Consider the following 21,514-nt stretch of genomic DNA (forward strand, 5'->3'; position numbering starts at 1 on the left):
GCACCCAGAGGCAAGCTTCGGAGGGCGAGGGGCACGGTCTCTGCATCCTCCATGGCCCAGTGCATTTGGCAAAGGGTTTAGACATACAGTGGTCCCAGGGCTGAGGGCCTCCACACACGGGGGATGGTGCCAGGACCCTCACACGGCTTCTTGCTTTGGAGAAGGACTGGGGCAGAACGCTGGGGACATCGACAACACTGGGGCAGGCCTGTGTGGCCACCAGGGTCAGAGAAAACCCCGAGTGAGATGAAACAGCAGACTCCCAGCGTTGAGCCTCCCGTCTGGTGGTTTGTAAGTGACTCTGGGGCTCTCGGAGTCCTGGACATTTTTCCCCAAGGACTTGAGCAGGCTGTCCTGCTAGCTTACGACAGGGCTGCACGTGTGTGCCTGGGAGACCTTTGCATCATCACCTCTGCACCCCGCAGAGGACCCCCTGCCAGGCCTTCTCAAGATCACGTTTCTGTCCCCTTGCTCCTGGTGAACGTCGGGGCTTGGCGTTTCCTGGCGGCCGAGCCTGCTTCCTTCCACCTGGGCGAGTCGGATGGAGTAACGGGCGCTCTCTAAGGCGGCAGGACGGGCCCGGATGCAGGACCTCTAAGATGTCTTTTGGCCTCTGTGTCTTGCCAAGATACTTGGCGTGACTGTGTGTCCAGATCGCTCACGGCTGCGGGGCGGTGGGGGGGGGGGGGGAAATGCGTGGCAGATAGGTACTCGAGACCTCGTTGGGGGTGGGCGGGCTGAGCCTCGTGTCCTCATGGGCAAAGCCAAGAAGGAGACAGCAGGCCTGGGGGGGGGGCCCAGCCTCTGCCGGAACCCTGGAGCTCCGAGCCCTGAGCAGCATGGCTCAGGGGAAAGCAGATCAGGCGCACACCCGGGGCATCTAGGGAAGCCCCAACCTGCCGGGCGTGTCTCTGGCAGGCAGACTCAGAGGCCAGAGACAGCAGACATGCTCTCCTGCTCAGCCTGTGATGCCACCTCCACCCTCAGAGGTGTTTTCCAGCAGCACAGGAAGCAGTGACAGCAAGACACAAAAATGCCAGCGATCCCCGTGAATTCCACGCATAGCTCTCATAGCTGGGAAGAGTGCCACTCCCAGCCCACGGGATACACTGACACCCGAGCCGCCGAGGCTGCTTTCTTACCAGAAGAGAAAGAATGGGATGCCACAGAGGCTTCTGAGAAAGTTGGCTGGTTGGGCTGCGTAAAGGGAAAAGAATGTGAAAAATGTGGCTGGCGAGGTGAGCAGGGCCTTCGAGGAGCGGCTCCTGGTTCTGGTGGCCCAAGAGGCGGTGCAGCCGGGGGGCCACTGGGGACCCCTCCCTGGCTGTGGGGACCCCTCCCTGGCTGTGGGGTCTGCCTGCGGCAGGCGGACACCCAGGCACAGTCCCGGCCCGGCTCTCAATTCTGTGCACTGAACGTGGACCCGCAGCCCTGGGGACTCAGTGTGAGACGAACTGCTCCCCTGGAAGCCGCAGCTGCAACTTCCAGAAGCAGCACGAGCCTATAGGCCTGGGATGAGGTGGGTTGGGAGCCCCTGGTTCTCAGAGACAGAGTGTCCCTCAAAGGCCACCTAATGTCCTGAGGAGGACAGACTAGTTCAGCGTCTGTCCCCCGGGCACTGCTGACACTGGTACCGTCCTGGGCACTGAGGGGTTTGAGTAGCATTCCTGCCGCCACCCACTTGATGCCAGAAGCCCCCCAGTCGTGACCACCACAGGTGTCCCCAGACATGGCCCCGTGTCCCCGGGGGGGCAGGACCGCCCCCTCAGTTGAGAAGTTCTGGGTTAGAACCCCACATAGCAATGCTTCTGCCCTGAATTTTACTGTTAAAGACAATAAGGAGAATCATGGGAAACAGGAATGAGGGTTTTCTTTTTGTTGTGTGGTGTTGGTTTCAGGGCCCATCCTGAGTCAGGGCTAACGTGCTTGATCTCACCTGTGGCCTGGAGTGACCCCCTGGGCCATGCACAGGAGGCCCTACCTCCTCTGGGGGGCCCACTTGCAACGACAAGGCATTTGTCACACCCGACCTTCACCAGCAATCTAGCAAGGGATCCTTGGGGCTGTACCCGCCTCTACGATGACCCCCAGTGACCTTGTACAATCCCCTCCCCTAGAGTGTGGGCAGGACCCGAGGATAGGAAGGGATTTAGCTCTGGGCCGGGCCGTGTCGTGTGGCACAGGTGACAGAGAGGGGATACCCTTGGTGGGCCTGCTCTAATCAGGGGAGTGAGTGTGAAAGGGATTCCGTGCAAGGGAGACCCTGTGTTGCTGGCTTTGAAGCCGGAGGTGGCCGGGTGGCAAGAAATGGGGGTGGCTGCAAGTGGGGGGGGACCCCACTGCTATAGCTGCAAGGAACCAAATTCTGGAACAATCTGAATGAGCTCCAGATGAGGCATTTCGACTGCAGCCTGGTGAGACACTGAGCAGAGAGGGCAGCCACACCATGGCCCGACTGCTGACCTCCAGAACTGAGAGCTGGAAGCTGCTGGGTCTGTGATAACTTGTTACGCAGCACGGATAGCTGATACAATGGCCAGGAGAGGCCCGAGTGGGGTCTCCTGACCGTTGGGCTGGCTTCTTCCCAGCACTCTACATGCTAGACGCTGGCCATGGGGCCAGGGACAATTCCAGCTGGCACCCACTCCTTCCGCTGAGCGTGGACAGGACACTCATTCTCTTTTTTAACAGCCCTGAGACGCAGGTAAAGCATTAAAGCCAGAGGAGTTTCTGGCAGCTTCTCCATCAGCGGCCAACCTGCTCCCCGTGGTTCCTGCTCCCTGGGACATGAGTGCCACACGCATTTCATCCCCCGACGGCACAAGAAGTTGGCCTCAGTGAATCTCAGCCCAGAGAAAGCCTGCTGCTTCCAGGCGGTTCTGAAACCCTCCTCCACAGCCTCCTCATCCAGGCGGATGGGGCCTGTGTGGCCGGCGAGCTGGGTGAGTCAGAGCCCCAAGAAGGTGGCCTTGCAGAGGGAGGGGGGCAGCTGGCAGCGGGAGCCTGCGTCCCTGGCCTCGTCCCCAGCCCACAGAGCTCTGCTCTCGGGAGGGGAGGGGAAGGGAGGGGAGGCAGGCAGGCGGCAGTAATTCCTTGTCCTCAGAGAGAACAGAAACAGCCTTCATTTTGCTTTAAAACTTCCAGAACCGGTAGCTTTACAGCTCACCGAGCTTCTGAATTCTTTCCTCCCAGGGCCCGGCAGTCTGACCCCCATCCCCACCTGCCATTAAACAGGAAGGAAACAAAACAACCCCCCGCCCCAAAACACAAACTTCCAGTCAGATTCGACAGGAGGACAAACGAGACCCGGGTGAGAAAGCAGGCTCTCCCCCACCCCAGGGATAACCGCCCCCCAGTACATGGTGTTCAGAAGAAGAGGAGGCGGGCTGCTGTGTTGAAGGAGGAAAAACAATCCCAAAGCAAAACAGAAAGGGATGAGGTTTGGGAGAACAGTCTGGGCTTCTTTGAAGAACAAGCTGCCCTCCTGCAGGGCCCGGGGAGCTGGCTGACCGAGGGCTGTGCCCACGTGCAGGTTGATTACCGTGCATTTCTTACACACCTACTGTGTGCACGAGGCCTCGGACCTGCACGCCTCCAGGGGGTACCCTTGCACCACAGTCCATGGCATGGAAGCCCCTAGAACAGGGAGTCTCCATCAGGGGCAATGTCTAGGGCATCTGTGGTTGTCACGACTGGGGGGGCTCCTGGTATTGAGGGGGTGGGACCAGGGAGGCTGCTCCACACCCCACTGTGCCAGGGACGCCGCCTCCCCCAGAGAATGACCCGGCTCTGACGTCAGCAGTGCCGAGGTGGAGAGACCTGCTCTAGACCCTACAGAAACGTGCACACGCCATTAGAAAGTCAGAGGGAGGGGCAGGTGTCTCGCGGTGTCCCCAGCATCCGGGATGCGGTGGCCTCCTGGCCTCGCCCCTGGCTCCAAGCGGGGTCACAGACAGAGGGGACCTGCGGAGGGCCATGGGAGCCACACTGGCATTAGGACTTTACTATGAGGGAGGAGACAAAACCTCTTTGACCCCCCCAACAACCAGGAGCCGAGCAGGCATCCCTGCCCGCCCGCAGGCAGGGTTGGCTCTGGGCTCTGGGATCTGGGCCTCCGTGCTGGGCCCGAGATTCTCCAGGGTCGAGGTCACCACCCTGGCCTGGCGTGGGGAGGGCTGGCCATGTGATGGCTTCTGTGACCTTGGGCGTCATGACCTTTGGTGGGACGTGGGGGCCCGTAAAAGACCAGCTGGGTCTTTGCCAGGCAGACGCTTCCCAGCAGGAGGCTTGCCCCGCCCCTTCCCCCCCCCCCAAGACCAGTGTCTTGTGACTCCCTGTCAGCCGGTCCTTTTATGCACAGGCTAAATCGGGTCCCTTGGCAGCTATATTTAGAAAAGGCTAGAAAAAGGGGAATGAATGAGGTGCCCACAAGCGAGAGAAAAACAGAGCTGCAGGGCAAACGGCCGCCCTTGGCCCGAGCCGGGAGGTGGTCGGACAATGAGCCCCGGTGACGGAGGGTGACGGTGTGGCTGATGCGGGAGCAGAAGAAAGGGCCCTCTCTGTGCACCCGGAGGATGACTGCAGTCATGTGAGGGTGTGCAAGCCGGGCACTGGGCTGGGCCAGCACGCCGAGCGCCCGTGGAGGGTGTCACCCCCATTCTCGGCTTCCCGGCACTGAGGAAATGCCGTCACCCTGGCCCCGTGAGGGTGCAGCTTGGAGCCAAAGGGCAGGAGGCTGGGAGAGAGGGGAGGGCAGGTCCAGGCCTTCCCACCTGAGCCTGGACAAACTCCTACACATTCTGCAAAACCCCATGAAGTGTCACCCTCTCTGAGAAGCCCCTGGTCTGCTGTCCGTGCACAAGGCTGCACCAGAACCCCTTCTTGGGGTATACATAGCTCCCTGGACACTCCTTGGCATTGCATTTCCTGTGGCTGCTGTCACAAATTACCACAAATTTGGTGGCTTAAAAACATACACATTGATTATCTCACGGTTCTGGAGGTCAGAAGTCTGACTAGGTCCTCTGGGTCAAAATCTACACGTGGGCAGGGCTGGTTCCTCCAGAGGCTCCAGGGGAGCATCAGTTCCCGCCTTTTCCAGCTTCTAGAGGCGCCGCATCCCTGGCTCGCGGCCCCTCCTGCATCCTCACAGCCAGCAGCGCAGCATCTCCCGTCTCTCTCTGCCTCTGACCCTCCCGCCTCCCTCTTATAAGGACCCTGGGATGACACTGGGCCCCCAGGGAATCCAGGGTCATCCCTGTCTCAGGTGCCTTAACTTAACCCTGCCTGCAAAGTCCCCTCCGCCATGTGAAGTGACACATCCACAGGCCCTGGGACTAGGACAGAGGCATCTTTGGGGTCCGTGGCTGAAGCTGGGCACCAAAGGGACACCTGGATGGAAGGGACTGGTGTCTGCAGTGCAGGGCGTCTACCAAGGAGGCTCCTTCCAGGAACTCACTCTGTCCCCAGGGTCGATCTCTCTCCCAGGACAGGCCCCCAGGATCAGGCTGCCAGGGGCACAGCACTGGCCGCACCTGAAGTCCGCAGTGGATGCCACTCGTGGGCATGTGCCCAGGATGGCCCACCCTGCAGAGTGGGGATGGCCTGCCCAGGGCACACGTGCTGCTGCGGATGGACCTCGGGCCTGGGTCATGGCCTCCAGCTCTTTGCTCTGGGTTGATGGCCAACACCCAGGGGACTGAAGGCTCAACACCCCAGCATCAGAATGACCAGTGGTTACTGAGCATCTGTTACGCCACCTCCGACGTGGTTAGAAAGTGCTGGAACCAAACAGACCCAGAGAGGCTCTCCCTAAGGGCTAGTTGTAGTTAGGGACATTTTTCATGTTTAAAAAAACAAAAAAAAGGGCCAATGGTGAGATTACTTGAACGGTTTCAGAGATGTGCCTGTGTGAGGCGCCAGACTAGAACAAGGGGTCTCACCGGGGCGATCCTGCCCCCAGGGGACACTGGGGATGTCTAGAGACATCTCTGGTCTTCCCTCTGGGGGGTTCGCGGCATTGAGTGGGTGGGGTCAGGGATGCTGCTCCACACCCCGCAGTGCCCAGGACGGCCCCCCACAGAGAATGGCTGGGCTATGGCAGCAGTGCTGGGTGGGTCGGGGGTCAGGGGGAGACCCCTTTATGAATGGCCTAGGAGTGTGCCAGCCTGGGAGCCTCTTTCCTGTGAAATGTATACATTATTTTGGTCCCATCGGGTTCACTTGAGAAGCCCGGGTGGGCTGAGGCCACCAACGTGGCTCCTGGGCACCTCCTCCGGGCCCGGCCGTGCATCCTCAGTGTCAGAACTCCCGAGGGGACCCACATGCCCACCAGGTGCGGACACAGGGGCTTGGGGTCAAAGCTCAGGCTGCCTGGCACTAAAACAAAGCATGTCCTAATGACATCTGGACGGAACCCGCTACTCAGGTGCTGACCCTTGCGTGTCTTGGCTGGAAGCCTGACTTTCAAACACAGCACCCGGGGGGGGGGGGGGAGGGGCAGAGAAGCAGCAGTCTTGGTCCAGGATGCAAATTTCAGCCCCAACGGAGGTGTTGCTGGGCTCTGTCCTCATCTGGGGACACGGCTGGGGAGCACTGCGGAACCTTCCAGAGAGGGCCATCCACAGCTACCCCACTGACAATCCAGGGTCCAAGGAGCCCCAGTGAGCGGGAGGGAGGCAAGGAGGGATCTCGGGGCCCAGGTACCCACAGGAGGCAGCAGGGGTGCAGGGACCAGCACTGGGTCTGTAGAAAGCGCCTGGCGAGAGGGAGTTAATCTCGGCTTCCCGGCGGCCTCTGCCCCAAGACAAGGTTTCGATGACCCGCGTGGAATTTCTAACAATGAGGTGAAGTGTCTGGTTCTGTTCACACTGACATCCCGTTTCTCGCCTGTCCAAATTCCATGACGCCTTTTCTTGTTAATGCAGAAATGCGGCCAAGTGCAGGGCTGCCCAGGAAGCACCGAGGTCTCCCATGGCTCTCGCTGGAAAGGGGAACCGTGGCTGCCTTGGGGCTGGGGCCCCAGCTCTCAGGGTCTCTGCAGGACTTGGGAGAGGTGGCTTGGGCCGCACTGCACACAGGAAGTGGAGAAGGTGCACAGAAGGCACGGACGTGACCTCATGGGATCCTCAGGGACTGGTGCAGGGCAGCCGGTGGGTGTGTTCTCAGAGAAGGCCAGGCAGAGCTGCTCGGACTTCTGCCCTCGCCCCTAGAGACCCTCCTTGCTGGCCTGATGAGGCAGGCGACTGTGTTTAAGAAGTGCACGTGGGGACTTCCCCAGTGGTCCAGTGGGTAAGACTCCGCCCTCCCAAGGCCAGGGGCCCGGGTTCATTCCCTGGTCGGGGAACTAGATCCTGAATGCCGCAAGTGGGAGTCCACATGCTGCAACTAAAGGGTCCTGCATGCCACAACGAGGATCCCACATGCTGCAACTAAGACCTGGCACAGCCAAATAAATAAATAAAAATAAATCTTAAAAGAAAAAAAGAAGTGCACGTGGCCAGGAGCAGTGGGTGACCCCTAGGAGCTGCCGACAGTCCTGCAGCTGCAGGCACCACAAATTCTGCCAACACCCCGAGGGACCCTGGAGCAGATTCTCCCCCAGTCAAGCCTCTGGGTAAGAATGAAACCCAGCTGACACCTGGATGGTGGCCTGGTGGGACCCTGAGCAGAGGACCCAGTTAGGCTGTGCCTGGACCCCTGACTCACTGTGAGATGATAAGTGGTTGGAGCTTGGGGGTATTTGTCATGCAGCATTGCTAACTAATACAGCAGAGAAGCACAACCTGAAGAGAGGACCCAGGTCTGGAGGAGATGGAAGGGGATGTGGCCTGATGTGGCCTGTTGACGTTCCCTCATTTTTTCCTACAATGTCACGTCAGTTGGGCCTGCCACTCCTGAATTAATCTATGTGACTGTAAAAATAATACAAATAGAAAATATAAAACTAACATTAAAAAAATAATAACGTCTCCCTCCTGACCCCAAAGTCTTTGACTAAAATGACTGCCCTAGGAAGGTACCGCTGTGTGTCCTGCTTTGAGAAGCCAGCCCCAGGCCGTGGCCAACTGTGACTCCCAAGGTTGTGGTGGGGAAGGAACCACACCAGTGAAGAGAGAGATTTGCTGATCCATCAATTCCAAGCCAAAGAGCCATGCTGAAAGAAAACCGTTCATCACCCCTTGCCGCCTTTTAAAACAAATCACCTGGAACCCTGCTGCGAAAGTCCAGGACTTTCCCACCTTGTCACAGCCCTGCCTCCTCCCTTGCTGTCTGCCCCGCCAGCACTCCCTGCAGATGTGCCGGGCGGGTCTCACTTGCACCCAGATGGGTCCTGCACCAGGCACGGCGGGGATGGGGGCTCTGTCATGCCAAGCACCTGCTGGGACCGAGCCTGGCAGGACTCGGATTCTGTTCCTGCGTTTCACCGCTCACGCCTGCCCTGCGGAACACTTCCCAACGTCTGTCCCCGTTACCCCGGCGTAGCCACGAGATGCTGGGAACACGGGAAAGAAAACAAATCGCTGTGATTCAACAGCTCTGACAGCCCACCCCCGACCCCTCAGCATGCTCTGTGCTTCCTCCTCTTTTCCCTGTTGACAGCTTTGCTGAGATAGAAAGTCAGAAAACAAACAATTCACCACTGAAAGTGTTCACTCACTCAATGGTTTTTTGGTATATTACATTATTAAATTTTAAAGACTGTAAAAATATATATATGTGACATAACATTTGCTATTTTAACCATTTTTAAGTGTACAGTTCAGTGGCATTTAGTGCATTCACATTACTGTGCAACCATCACCTCTTACTGATTCCAGAACATTCCATCACCCCAAAAAGAAGCCCCATCCCCATCAGCAGTTACTCCCACCCTCTCCCCAGCTCCTGACAACCACTAACCACCAACTCTCTGTGTCTGTGGATCTGCCTGTTCTGGATGTTTCCCATCAGTGGAATGACACACCGTGTGTCCTTCTGTGTCTGGCTTCTCTCACTGAGCATCGTGTCCTCAGGGTCCATCCACGCTGTAGCGAGTGTCAGTGCTGCACCCCTTTCCGTGGCTGCGTGATGCTCCCGTGTGTGGAGGGACACGGTGGGTGTGTCCATCATCTACCGATGGACAGTGGGGTTGTGTCCCCCTTTGGCTGCTGTGAATCGTGCTGCTGTGCACATTTCTGCACAAATATCTGAGCTTGTAGCTTTTCCCTGAACTCCCACTGCTGGCCCCATCCTGACTCTCAGGGAAAGTGGCGATGGCCCCCGAGGGCTCTGAGGGGTCCTATCCAGGTGGGCAAGGGGCCATGCAGCCTGGGAGACTATGTGATGGTTAATTTTACGTGTCAGTTTGGCTGAGCCATGGGATGCCCAGATATGTATGTGGTCAGTTGTTCTTTTGGATACTTCTGTGAGGGTGTTTCTGGATGAGACTGCGGGGGATGCGGAGGTGGAGGGCCTCTCCTGAGCGGAAGGGAATTCTCCAGTGACTGCCTTTGGCGTCGGCTCTTGGGTCTCCACCCTGCAGCCTCCATAATCAATTCCTTAAAATAACTCTCTCTCTGTACACACATCCTGTTGGTTCTGTTTCTCTGGAGAACCCTGACTAATACGGACCGCCAGGTGCCTTGTGGGTGGAGAGAAAGGAGCTGGAACCCTGGCCCCATGGTCCACCAGTCCAGGGCCTTGCTGAGTCTCTCTGCTGCTAAGCCTCAGTTTCCTCACCTATAAAATGGGGATGAGAAAACCCGCTCCCCGAGGCTTCTACCAGGACAAAATAAGACCAAGCAGCCGGGTCTGGCTCACAGAAGGCACCTGATAGACACCAGCTGGGCTGCCGAGTGGGGTCTGCAGCGGGGGATGAGGAAGTAGGGAGGGGCGGTCAGCAGTGGGCCGGCCAGGTGCCTGGGAGTGGGCCAGGGCCCGGGTGGAGCCGGCCGAAGTCACGGGCTGGAGCTTTGTGTCCTCCCCGCTGGCAGGTGCTGTAGTGTGTGGACCTAACCCCGCAGCACGAGGCCACGCGGCCGCAGCCCCAGCCACTCTCCTGACACCTGAGCCTGGCGGTGGTGGCTCTGCCGTGATCCCTGTACACGTGTGTGTCCCCGGGGACCAGGAGCAACTGAGCACTGGCCTCCCTATCAGGAAAAGGGGCCGCGGACCTCTGGTCCACTGATGGAGAGCGTGAAAAGACCAAGATGAGGGTATCTGGTGACCACTGGGGAGTACCTGCGTTTCAAATCATCATCTTTGTTACCACCGTTCTCGTCAGCCGGGCTGGGGTGAGGATGGCAAGGCGCCCACCTCAGGCACAGAATCTAAGGGGCACCGAAAAGTCGGTCACCGTGATCACATACTTTGATGCAATATTTTTTTTAAGAAGTCAAAATGAATGCAAAATATCCATGATGAATCACATGTCAAGGTTTTCATTAGGGACAAGATCTGATGGGGCTGGGGTTAGGGCAAAGCAATCCCCTCTTTAATTGAAATTCTAATCTTCGGACTTCCCTGGCGGTCCAGTGGTTAGGACTCTGAGCTTCCACTGCAGGGGGCACGGGTTCGATCCCTGGTCGGGGAACCAAGATCCCACAAGCCGTGCGGCACCGCCAAAAAAAAATTTTTTTTTAAATCTTGACCATGGATTTTTTTGCGAGCATTAATTTTGATTTTTAGGACATATTGCTATGTTAAGATACAGCATGGCGATGACTGCATTTTTCGGTGCCCCCTTAAGTTCTGCGCCCGGGGCGGGTGCCCGGCTTTCCTCACCCTGGGCCGGCTCTGCCTGGGCCGCTTGCAGGCCGCACAAAGCAGAGAGGTGTGGCATCCTCAGGGGCAAAAGGGTCCGAGGAGCGCAGGCAGGAGGGAGGTGAGCCTCCACGTGTGAGCACTACAGTTAACGAGAAGCCCTGTGTGGACCAGGCCTGCGTCAGCGTCTGCAGTCCCCCTTAGGCCCCCTGGGAGTTCTCATCCCCATCTCGCAGGTACGGGATGTGAAATGAGCGCTCCAAGCCACACCCTGGGCTGCGGAAGGGACCTGGGTCCCAGGGACTCAGCCGTGCCGCCACCCCGATCAGCGGCCACCGCTCAAAGCCCTTTGGGACTCAGGGAGTGAGCACCCCGTGCCTGGAAGCACGAAAGCCTGGGCTGAGGGTGCTGGCGGGGGTGGTTGCTGGAGACTCTGGCCCTGTTCAGGCGTGGCTGACGTGGGGGCTCGTGGCCGAAGGGGGGCATTAGCTCTGCTCACGGAGCCGCGTGGGGGCTGCAGATGAAAGCCTGTCTCCCCTACCGGGGCCGCTGCCGGGGGGGTGGTGCCCAGGGCAGCACTGGCCAAACCAGAGGCCTTGAGGGGAAGCCCCGAAGGAAGATCCTAGAGGGAGGGAGAGCACACGGTCCCTCAGAAGCGGGGAGGGAGCCCCAGCGCCCTCTGGCTTCTCTGTGGCCCAGGGCGCTGCCATCCCAGTGCCACGGGCACTGGGTACCCTCTGGGACCTCCTGGCTGCAAAGGGCACACAGAGCCAGGAGGGCTGTGGGCTAAAGTGTGTCCCCAAAGACACATTCAAGTCCTAAGTCCTGATACCTGGGGCCTCATTTGGAAATAGGGTCACTGCAGATGTCACTAGTTAAGATGAGGTCGTACTGGGGTGGGGTGGGGCCCTAAACGCAGTGACTGGTGTCTGCACGAGAACAGGACACGCGCACACGCGGGGGAGGCCATGTGAAGAGGAGGCAGCGGCTGGGGGGATGCAGCCACAAGCCAAGGCCGCCAGGGATGCTGGAAACCACCAGAGGCCAGAAGAGGCAGGGAGGACCCTCCCCGGAGCCTGTAGAGGGAGGGGGGGCCTGCCGCACCTGGATCTCGTACTTCCGGCCTCCGGAACAGTGTGAGGATGCGTTTCTGTGGTTGTAAGCCCCCCAGTCAGTGGGTACTTTGTGATGGCGGCCCCAGCGAGCGACTTCAGGGGATTCTGTCTCAGCCTCTGCTCTAGCCACCTCCACCACCCCGGACCCCCAAACCTCACAGCCGATCAAGCCCCGTGTCCTCGGGCCTCACACCCCACCCCCCTCCAGCTGTATGAAGCAGGCATTCAGAGAGGCTCAGAGACGAAGCAGTGAAGCCGGGGGTCCAGAGCGAAGCACCCCCCGCCTCAAACCAGCCCTCCCTCCATGTTCTCAGCGAGCCCCACAAAGGGTCCCAAGAGAATCCCATTTCAGCCATACTCCCAACAACGTCCTTCCACCGAGAAAGGCGTCCCGATGCCCTTTCCTTCCCAGAGCGGTCACGGAACCCGTGGAAATTAAAACACATGCGCTCAGACGAGCAGTGGGGCTGAGGAGAAGGTGGAAAGCGCCTGGCCTGAGAACGCGACCTGCTGAAACCTGCGGTTTCGGGATGTGGGTGTTTGGGGCAGGGAGTGACAGCTGCAGAGGGCGCATTGGGGAAGGTCCCAGATCCACGACCCGACGTGACACCTGAAGGAACGAGGACAGGAACGGCGAAACCCGCAGCAGGAAGGAAATGACAGAGCCGGAGATCAACGAAACAGACCAGAGAAACCAGAGGGCGGCCAGAGAAACTGAAACTGGTCCCTTGAGCAGAGCGGCGATCCTGGCCTTTGGCCAGACTGATGGGGAGACAGAGGGGGAAGACGCCGGGGCCCAGAGCCAGGCGTGACCACTGAGCTCCTGGAAGTGGGAAGGGCTGTAGGAGGGTGCTGGGGACCAAGGTTGCCAGCAGATTACGTAATCTACACGAAATGGACCACTTCCTGGAAAGGCGCACATTTCCAACCTGGTGGTGAGAGCCCCCTTCGCAAAGGGCCGGCACCACGCTTGGGAAGTCACAGAGTGTTATTTCCTCTGCAGGGAGATGAAAGGAACCCGCCCAGACATGGCAGAGCCTCTCAGAGGTGGACCTGGGATTTGAACCCGGGTTTCCTGGCTGGGAGCCCGGAGCTCGTTTCACGGTGACACAATTCCCAGTGTGTCATGTGCGCACGAAACACTCTGGCTTGTTTGCTCCTTTGCTCAAAAACAAGGGATTCCAAGCTCGTGAAGTAAGAGAAAACACTACATACCTTTTTCAGTTTTTCCAAGAAGCAGCACTGTTTGACCCTGTTTAGAGAGAGAGAAAAAAAAAAATCACAGTTAAATATTTTTAACGTAATTAGCTCCAGCTTTTCTCAGAGAGATACTTGGCTGTCACCAAAAATGTGGCATTTGGTTTGGAACCGGCCGTGTCCTCCAGAGAAGGAACGGGGGTGCTTCTGGAGATTTCACTTAATTCTTTACAACCGATCCATTCAGGAGAGACAACTGTTTCTCTGGGGAGGGGGGAGTTGAGTTTTTGTCTGGAACTTGTATTATTCCATTTCAGGACACGGGGACCCCAAGCCTTGAAATGGAACCGAGCCTTGATGTGTCACGCTTGGGGTTTTTCCACGTCTGGTTTTCGGCTTTGATGGAAGCCACTTGCCGGGGCCAAAAAGGGAGAGGTGGAAAAAGCGATCTCGGGGCAAAGCAATTAACCCCGGGTGGAAGAGGTGACAGGTATACGGGGCCAGGAAGGCGAGGGATCTGAGGCTGGCCGCCTGGGGCCAGGAGGTCACCGGGAAAGTATGGAAGTCCCCGTGATCGGACCCCGGGGGCGGGGTGGGCTCTGGTACTTCGGAGCCGCTGGCCTTCCGGGGGATGGGACCCACTGCTCCAAGCGGAACCCTGCACGGAGCCGAGTCTCTGTCTGATGATTGATGCACACAGCAATGAGGGGCCCTGGGGTCGCCACGTCCAGCTGTCAGGGTGACCCTGAGGCTGGACGCCAGCCTCCACCCCACTCTCCACACTGCCGCGCCCGGGGAGGCACCCACCAAGGCCAGGAGGGAGAGGTGAGCGGTAACCCCGTCCCCTCCACGCGGCCAGCACCAGCCTCCCGTTTGTGGAGGAGGAGGCTGGGGGCTACGGAGGCCTGTCCTCTGCTGTGGGGCTACACGTCCCGCTCGGCCAGATGGATGCCTCAGCCTGCGCTCCGGGCGCGGGGACCCCCGGCAGCTGCCGGGCCACTGACCACACTTCACAGGCCAGCAGCTAGACCACCCTCGAGTTCTAGGCAGGCCCTTGCTTGGGGCCCATTCCACTGTGGGCTTGCTGTGGGGAGGTCAACAGAAGCCCCTGCCCAATGCAGGCCAGGCTTCCTGAGCTGCGGGGCCAGCCTCGGGAGAGGCTGTTTCCCTCCGGCTCTGAAGGTCCCTCTTCGGTCTCGGAGAGCCGGCCCCTCTTCCTTCACAAACATTAGCTCTTTCCACAAACCTACAGGGTTTTTTCCACCTACACAAAGGGACATGCTGCTGGTGCCACTCCAGGGCCAGAGCCGAGGGCCACCGAGCCTTTCTCAGTGGCCCTGGGCCCCAGGGGGCTGGCATCAGAGACCACGGGGCGGGCCGGGGTGGGGGGAGACCCAGCCGAGTCTCAGCCACAGGAAGGAGATGGCTGGGGCAGCTTTCACTATTTTTTTTGGCCACACCGCGTGGCACGCGAGATCTTAGTTCCCTGACTAGGGATCGAACCTTCACCCCCTGCAGTGGAAGCTCGGAGTCCTAACCACTGGACCTCCAGGGAAGTCCCTGGGGCAGCTTTCTCTAAAGCAGGGCTTCTGCCCCCCGGCACTGTTGACATCGGGCGTCCTGGGCGCCGTGGGGTGTGAAGCAGTGTCCCTGACCCCACCCCCTCGATGCCAGCAGCCCCCCAGTCCTGATGGCCACAGACGTCCCCAGGCAGGGCCCAGTGTCCTCTGGGGGCAGAGTCACCCCCAGGTGAGACCCCTGTCTCACGGAAGTGCTGGGTGAGACACACAGACACAGAGTAAGGCATCTGGCAGGGAGCGCTCCTGCCCCGGTCCCTTGAGGCGGGGGAACCCCAGCTCCTGCTAAAGGTCAACACTGGGCTCCCGGGGCTTGTGGGGGAGACACACCTTTGCTGGGCTGAGTGTGCTGGGGCACCGGGGTGTCGGGGCGCAAAGGCGGCACCTCACCACCAGCCCATGCTCCCGGCGAGGGCTGGGCCCGCCTGCCGTGTGGATGCCAGCAGGCCTGCGTGGGAACGGGCCACGGGAGGTGTTCTGTAGGGTCAAGCCTCGATACCTTTGGATTCTGTACTTGGGAATTCACCTACTGGCTAGATTGTATTTGTAACCCCCAGATTGATACTTGGGGGTGGGAGTGTGCAGTCATTAGATGACACAGGCAGAGCAGTGAAACATTCGAGTCACTGACAACCATTTTCCCAGCTGAAGTGGAACCGGGTGGTAACCAGGGTCCTTTTCACCATTTAGGGCTACGTTTTGGGCATTTTTGAGTTTTTGGCGGGTGTCTGCCTCTAAAACGACTCCCCAGTGTAGAGCTGAAGTGCTGGCCAGCATCCCAAGTGCAGGAGGGCGGTGTCGTACTCACGGGGACAGTACGTGTGTTAGATGAGCTTTGTTCAGGCCAGGGTTACAGCCCCGCCGTGAATGAATCAACAAGTGGTATCAGACAAGGCGCCTTTAAACAGAAATGCACATCACACGAGTTTGCGTGGGGATCGGTCGTGACAATGGGGTGACGGAGGCTCATGGGATCCTGGCCCTGTGTGTCCCCAGGAGTGGTGGTGCGGTGTTCACTAATTCAGTGTTTGCGGCGACTTTATGGCCCAGAACCGCTGCCAATGACAAGAATCAACTGTATACATATTTTCTCTTCTTTACGACCATGAAAGGAACACAATTTCATTTTCCCAAATCTAGAAATCACATAAAGTAACAAAAATCATCCATAATCCCACCACCTGGGTTTTCCACGGCATATACACATACCTGTTCATTTTTACAAATTCAGGTCCTACATGCAATTTGATCACCTGCTTTTAAAAGTTTTCTTAATTTGCTTACTATCTATCACATTGTGGGGGGAACCACTGTTTTCCCATGCCATCACAAATCCTTCTAACTGATTTTGGAATGATTTTAGATGGACAGAAAAGTGACAAAAACAGCACAGAGAGTTTGCACGTGCCCTCAGCCAGCTCCTCTAAAGGTTGGCATCTCATCAAAATGAAGAAATGGACCCAGGCGCCTTACTCTGAATTCAACTCCAGGCTTTATCTGGATTACTCTGAATTCAACTCCAGGCTTTATCTGGATTTCACCATTACTCCACCCCGCCAAACAATGTCTGTTCTGTTCCGGGGTCCCGTCCAGGATACTAATGCTGCATTTACCAACAGGACCTTTGTGGATGTACCATAATTTATGATTAGTAGTAGTACTATGCATATCTATCGTTGCCCATTATTGGATGTTTAGGTTGTTTCTGATTCTTTCCTCTTCTTAAATCATTGTACCATGAGAATCAATGCACATGAAGCAAACCCAAGCACAGGGAATTCTGTGTGTGCCTCTCTTTTTTTTTCCCTGAGGATGAATTCTTAAGTGTAAACCCTGAGTTTAAAGGTATAGAGGACTCGATCCACCTCCCAGCTTGACCTTCAGAAAGATTGCAAAACGGTCCCATGGGAGCCACTGGGCTGTTCACCCACTTACCCACTGCCTTGCCAGGCCTGGGCACCAAGCTATGGTTCTTGGATTCAGACACCTGTTATTATCCCGCACTTTTTTTTTTTTGGCCACGCAGCACAGCTTGCAGGATCTTAGTTCCACGACCAGGGACTGAACCCAGGCCCTTGGCAGTGAAAGCGCAGAGTCCTAACCACTGGCCCGCCAGGGAGTTCCTGCCACACTCTTTTTTTTTTTTTTAAACTTTGGGTTTGTTTATTTTATTTATTTATTTATTTATAGCTGTGTTGGGTCTTCGTTTCTGTGCGAGGGCTTTCTCTAGTTGTGGCAAGCGGGGGCCACTCTTCATCGCGGTGCGCGGGCCTCTCCCTATCGCGGCCTCTCTTGTTGCGGAGCACAGGCTCCAGACGCGCAGGCTCAGCAATTGTGGCTCACGGGCCTAGTTGCTCCGCGGCATGTGGGATCCTCCCAGACCAGGGCTCGAACCCGTGTCCCCTGCATTGGCAGGCAGACTCTCAACCACTGCGCCACCAGGGAAGCCCCTGCCACACTCTTTTATTAAAGTAGGACATGCCTACAGAAGAGTGTACAGATTGCTCATGTACAGACCATGCATTTAAAAAGTGTGTGCACCTGGGTCACCATGACCTGCATCAAGACGTAGAACATTTCCAAGATCCCCAAAGGCATCCCAGGGCCTCCTCCTGCAGTGAATCACTATTCCAATGGAATGATTTATTTTTATTATTATTATCATCATTTTCATGATCATGGTCATCCTGACTTTCACTCGTGAGGATGGGAAAGAGGGTACAGATTCTGATTGCAGGATGGGCTGTATAGGTGAGAAGAACTTCCTAGAAGATTTTAGAACGTTCTAGAAGACAGCCAGCCAGCATCTGCTCAGAGGGGGTGAGGAGTCGGTCTTTCTGGCCCAGCTGAGGTGCAGGGAGGGGATTCTGAGCGAGCTCCGGCCCTGGCTCGGGGCGTTGGTCTGGACGTCGGCCCACTGGCTCTCTGAACCCTGATGCCCTGTCTGTAACATGAGGACCCACGGCATCACTCTCGGGGTCACAGTGAGGACGAAACGAGACAAAGACGGTGCCCAGCACTGCAGGAGGTGCCGAACTAAGGCAACGATGATAAAAGTAACACGACGGATATGACATGTGATACACGGGCACACCTCGTTTTATCGCGCTTCACGGATATCGCGTTCTTTACAAATTGCAGGTTTGGGGCAACACGTTCCCGCAAGGGATAAAGAGTGTGCTGAGTCCAAAGAAGCGGGTTTGGAGATGGAAGAACCTCCTCCTGGTGAGGATGCTGTGGAGACTGTTGAAATGACAACAAAGGACTGAGGATAGGACATAGACTTAGTTGATAAAGGGTTTGAGGGCATTGACTCGAACTGTGAAGGAAGTTCTCCTGCGGGTAAAATGCCATCAAACCGTATCGGACGCCACAGAGAAACCGTTCGTCAGAGGAAGAGGCCACCGACTCGGTAGACTTCATTGTTGTCTTATTTTAAGAAATGGCCACGGCCGCCCCGTCCACAGCATCGGGGCAGGACCCTCCACCGGCAAAAAGATTATGACTCGCTGAAGGCTCAGATGATGGGTAGTGGGGTTTTTTTTAGCAATAAAGTATTTTTTTAATGATTTTTTTTTATTTTTTAATTTTTTGGCCGCATCACACGGCAGGTGGGATCTTAGTTCCCCGACCAGGGATGGAACCTGGGCCCCCTGCACTGAAAGCACGGAGTCTTAACCACTGGACCGCCAGGGAAGTCCCCAAAGTATTTTTTAACTGAACGAAACCTGAATTATTAGATGTAGCAGCTGTGGCTCCAGGATCAAGGGCTGAGTGGCCTGGGTCGAGTGGAAAGGCCTTGGGTCCTGGGCTGACACGGGTATAGCTGAGGAGGCCTGGCTCCCTAGGTCCCTTCTGACTTGATCCTCGTTTCCTGGAGGGTGGAGCCTGGGTGGGGGGATGGGGCTGGGATGGGGCTGGGCTGTGGTCATCACACTCGCTGAGTGTTTATTACGGGTCAGAAGTTGAATTTCCCTTCTTTCTCCTGAGAAAGGTGTTACGGCTGCTCTGCAGACCCGGCTGGCAGGGTCCCTGGTGCTTCTGGAGACACATGCAGTTCCATGGCTCACCCATGAGACAGAGGGAGGAAAATTCCAGAACCCCTGACTCTGTGCTTTTTCATTAGCAAGGCCCTGCTTTACATGCAGGACACGGGGGAGGTCTTCACATGTGTGTGTGTGTGTGTGTGTGTGTGTGTGTGTGTGTATGTGTGTGTGTGTGTGTAGTTGGGGGAGTGGGTCACTAGGGCAGGGGTCTCTCCCAGGGTAGTTCTGCCCCCAGGGGACACTGGGCGGTGCCTGGGGACATCTGTGGTGGGTACTCTGGGGGGCTCCTGGCATCGAGTGGATGGGGGAAGGGATGCTACTCCACACCCCGCAGCGCCCAGGACAGCCCCCCCCCCAAGAGGATCCCCGGCTGATGTCTGCAGGGCCGGATGGGGGGTCGGTGGGGCACCGGGTCCCGTTCTCTGCACAAGCCCGTCCTCGCCCAGGACTCCCGGCTCCACCTCTGGGTGCCCTTGCCCAGGCTCTCGTCCTTGCTGGTCTCAGCTCAGCTGCTCAACTGCCAAGGGCTTCTCCTAGAAGGATGCAAAAATAGATCACCTACTTTTTTTTTTTTTTTTAAATCTCAGAGATGCCTGAGAGCACAGCGCCCGGCAGAGGAAGCTGCCCAGGCAGTGAAAGAAACCAAAGTGCTTCTTGTTGATTTTCACCAGCTCTTCTGGGGAGACGGTAGGGTAATCCCCTTCCTCAGGCACTTCTCTTAGAAGTTACTCTGCATTCTGCTTCTCAGAAGGAAACTGGGCTCCCAGGCGAGCACTCATGCCCTCCACCCACTCGGGGCTTTGAAGCAAAAATCCAACAGATTCGGAAGGTTCGCAACAGACCAGGGACCCTGGGGGCCCCGCGATGCCCCGGAGCGGCTGCCACGGCCCCCTCGTGCCCTCAGCCTGTCCTTGGCCCAAAAGGGGGGCCCCAACTTTTCACAGCTGCAGGGAGACACACCTACAGCTGATTTTTTTAAAATGACCAATAAACATTATATACATCTTTTCAGTTGAAAGCTATCCTCACCTTCAGTATTTACGACAGGGATTCCCTCCCTCGGCCCTGCTGACATTGGGGCCCCGGGTCACTCTGTGGAGGGCCGTCCCGGGCACTGTGGGGGGCTCAGCAGCATCCCTGCTCCCACCCCCTCGATGCCAGGAGCCCCCCAGTCATGAAAACCACAGATGTCCCCAGACATGGCCCAGTGTCCCCTGGGGGGCAGAGCGCCACTGAACAGAGTTCCTGCTCTAGGATTATTGAGTTAACGTCTTTGAATCCCTTCAGTGGATTCATTTCAAGTAAGAATTTTTATTTCATTTCATTTCATTTGCTGTGCCGCATAGCTTTTGGGATCTTAGTTCCCCGACCAGGGATCGAACCCGGGCCCCCTGCAGTGGAAGCTCAGAGTCCTAACCACTGGACTCCCAGGGAATTCCCTCAAGTAGGAATTTTTAATACAACTGTTTACTCTCAACTTACTTTTTAAAAATGTATTTGTATTGAACGTAGGTATACATATAGCTGATTCACTTTGTTATACAGCAGAAACTAACACAACATTGTAAAGCAATTATACTCCAATAAAGATGTTAACAAAAATGTATTTGTATTGAGACATAATTGACACACAACCCTGTGTGAGCCTCAGGTGTTCCTGTGTCAGTCTGATACATTTATTTATTGCAACATGATTACCACCTTAACCATCCACTGAGTTAAACGTTTCTACCTACCCTCCCATCCTTCCCTGGACCAAGAAGGATTTGAGAAGCTTCTACAAGGGCAAACAACAAGTCATCGAGGCAATGACGGTGGTAGCTGGGGTGGGAGGGGAAATGTCAGGAAGAAATAAAAGAAAGGTTGCAAAGTGGGGGTGACCGTTCTCTGGAAAGATCGTCTGGTGTTCGTTTTTAGTTTGGGTACTTTTCGCCTAAACAAAAATAATGTCCACTGGTTATAGCAGGTCAGATACTGTCCCTCAAATATCCATGTCGTGTCCCCCCCGTCCCGTCCCCCCCCCCAGAGCTTCCTGGATTCGGGGTGGGCCTTACACCCAATAGCTGGTGTCTTTATCAGAGAAAGCGGAGGGGGAGTGGGATTTGATACTCAGACACACAGGGAGAGGCCACGTGAAGACGGACGCAGAGACTGGGGTGATGCGGCCACAAGCTGAGGACGCTGCAGCCCCAGAAGCTGGAAGAGGCAGGAAGGGTCCCCCTCTGGAGCCTCTGGAGGGAGCATGGCCTTGTGACACCCTGAGCTTGGACTTCGGGCCTGCAGAATGTGAGAGAATAAATGTCTGGTTTGAGCCACGCAGTTTGTGGCCCTTTGTTACAGCAGTCTCAGGAAATTAAAAAAAAAAGTCTCTAGATGCGCGTCCCTGCAGCTGTGAGAGTTGGGACCTTGAGTGACAAGGGCTCCCCTCCCACCGCTGGACTGACTGGCTCTGGGCATTTGGGGGAGCACAGAGAAGGCACCCCAAACCCCCTTGAGATGCCTGCACCTTGCAGGGTTGACACATCCGGGCTGTTTGCATGGGAGAAATGGTCTGCGGGTTCCCTGCCTCCGGGACTATATCCATGGGAACCGCAGACACCTGGGATTAGGAACCAGTTACCCGGGGTTCCCAAGCTTTGGAACCCTCTGGAGGGGCCACTGCAGTCTGCCCGGGATGGGTGGGGGGAACTGTGGCAGCTGGCCTGGGTGTGGCCGGTTGCAGAGGCCCCTGGCGACTCCACCGGGCAGCCAGGGCGGGACCCCCGGGTGAGGCCGGCCCGCACCCACAGGAAAGGGAGGCCCAGGCTTTCCATGGGTTCAATGCTCCCGGATGGTG

General features: G+C 56.9%; 1 protein-coding gene across 1 annotated transcript in view; it reads right to left on the minus strand.

Moving 5' to 3' along the window:
- The window catches only part of GNG7 (G protein subunit gamma 7), a 155,781-nt gene that overhangs the window by 17,118 nt on the left and 117,149 nt on the right, over positions 1-21,514 (minus strand). The window contains exon 3 of the mRNA XM_061190931.1: positions 13,074-13,110. The gene's annotated coding sequence lies outside the window, so the exon portion shown is untranslated. The remainder of the gene's footprint in view (positions 1-13,073; positions 13,111-21,514) is intronic.

The sequence above is a fragment of the Eubalaena glacialis genome, chromosome 4 (genome assembly GCF_028564815.1).
Source record: "Eubalaena glacialis isolate mEubGla1 chromosome 4, mEubGla1.1.hap2.+ XY, whole genome shotgun sequence".
Taxonomy (NCBI): domain Eukaryota; kingdom Metazoa; phylum Chordata; class Mammalia; order Artiodactyla; family Balaenidae; genus Eubalaena; species Eubalaena glacialis.